The sequence below is a fragment of the Myotis davidii genome, unplaced genomic scaffold (assembly GCF_000327345.1).
Source record: "Myotis davidii unplaced genomic scaffold, ASM32734v1 scaffold196, whole genome shotgun sequence".
Classification (NCBI taxonomy): domain Eukaryota; kingdom Metazoa; phylum Chordata; class Mammalia; order Chiroptera; family Vespertilionidae; genus Myotis; species Myotis davidii.
This window is the reverse complement of record NW_006288258.1, coordinates 2490760-2492989: the sequence shown is the minus strand read 5'-3', so window position 1 is coordinate 2492989 and position 2230 is coordinate 2490760.

The window sequence follows — 2230 nt, the reverse complement described above, 5'->3', positions numbered from 1 at the left end:
CCTGACCGGGGGCTGTGCCAGGGCTCTAGGGCAGAGCTTTGGGTGGGATGAGTAAAGGAGTCAAAATCTCAGATATTTGTAGAGTGGACTTTTGAGTTTGTCATGTTGTATGGGGACCCAATATATTTTTTTTACTTTGAGAAAAGGTTTCCTTTCCTAAACTCCTCAGAAGGCCTAGTGGAAAACAAGATACAGTCCACAGCCCAGGGGAACTGGAATGGGTGTGTTAGCTTGCTGCTCTTGTTCTTAAAGTAATCTTTCGTGGCTCCCTCATTGCTAACATGGAAAGATAATAAACTTAGGTTGCATGTTTAGGGAAAAGGAACAGAGGTAAGTACCTGACTCATTTTCTTGCAGACCAGAAACTCACGAAGAGTTTTTGTGACTCACCTGGGGTCCATTCTAGCACACTGCAGATTAGGATTCCATTCCAAGGTTAGAGGTCAAACTGGAGTAATAAAGTGTGTGTATTTGCTGGTCTTTTCCATCTGTCTTGCCAGTAAGTAGCCTTTGTGTCAAGGATTCAAGATCTTCAGCCAATTTTTCCCTTTTTGTCACCAAACCAACCATTATGTCGTTATTATTGTTTTTGTTGTTAAAGTCCCTATCCTCAAGCGATTTTTAGTCTAGTGATAAAAACATAAATGCAAACAGCTAGCTATCATGTAATGTGGTCGGTAGAGAAGGTGGTATTTCTCAGTGACGGGTTAGGCCCTACCAGCTCTATCATTAAATATTCAGGAATCTTGCCAGTTGCTTGTCAAACCATTGGGAGTTTGAAACTGACCATGGTAGGAATATTAACAACATGGAAATTGGCAAATGCCACAAATTAGGACTTTTAAAATTTTGTTCAGACGGCTAGTTTACCAAAGCAACATTGAATGTGAACTGAAAAAAGGAGGGTGTGTGTGTGATGAAATCATTAGTTAAAATATAATTTATAAAAATATCAGTGATATTTGATTTTGAAAAAAGTTTATTCCTTTAATATATAACTCATAATTCAATATTATTAAAATATAAAATTATGTATTTTCTTTATTCTTTTATATATTTAATTTGCCACTGACTGATAGTGTACTAGTAAATATAAGTTTCTCATCAGTTCTATTTTGATGATTTTTCTCTTACTATTTTTCATAGGTTTGCATATATATCTGTATATATGTATATTTATACCTTGCTCTGTTTTCCTTTGGTACTTAGTGGTATTCAGGAAGTCTACTATAGCCTGATTTTTATCCATTGGTAGGCAAATTATTTCCTTTTTCTTTGATGCCTTATTATTCATATATTATTCTACAATCCCACATTTTCACTATTTTCAGAATTAATCTTATCTTACTACTTTATCCTGATAGTGAATCTTTATTACCTATAATCTTTTTTTTTAACCTTAGGCAGATGTTTTGTGTTTGTGTGTGTAAGAGCTTCCTTTAGTTTTGTCAGAAAGACTTCTTTGGGTTATATTTTTATTTCTTTTCTCCCATAATGATACATTTTTCTGTCACTTTCATTTCTGTCCTTTACCTTTCAATTTAAGATTTCTCAAATGTGCTTTTCTTATTAGAGATTTGGTCACATCCATTTTTATTTCCTCTTTTGGGAATTTTAGTTATGCTCTTTCTCTTGCATTCTTTCATATTTTAGTCAAATTTCTTGGTATCTCTGCTTTTACCCAGTACTCTTTAATCTTCACTCTCTTATTCCAAAGGCCCCTTCCTTCTTTTGTTTTTGAAGACATCAAGCATAGTCTGTTGAACTTTGCCTTTTCCATTTTTTATATTTTTATATTTCATATGCATTAATACATTTTTAAAATAAATTTAGTGACATTGGTTAATAGGATCATATGTTTCGAGTATGCATTTTTATGATACATAATCTGTATGTAGATTGCATTGTGTGCCCATCACCCAGTCAAATATCTTCTGTTACCATATAGTTGGCTCAAAGCAATATACAGATTTAATGAAATCCCCATCAAAATCTCAATGACATTAAAAAATACCACAAAAAATCACCAGATTTCCCATTGATTTCATCCCGGCGTGGCACTTACCAAAAGATTGTTCTGTATTTTGTTTGTTTGTTTTCATTAGCCTGGGTTGCTCTTCTTCTAGGTACAAATACTACCATTCTTTGGCTCTAGAACCAAATTTTCATGGCTCTTAGATTTTTTTTCTAATAGTGATTAATCCAACAAAAATGGACTTAATTCTTGTAG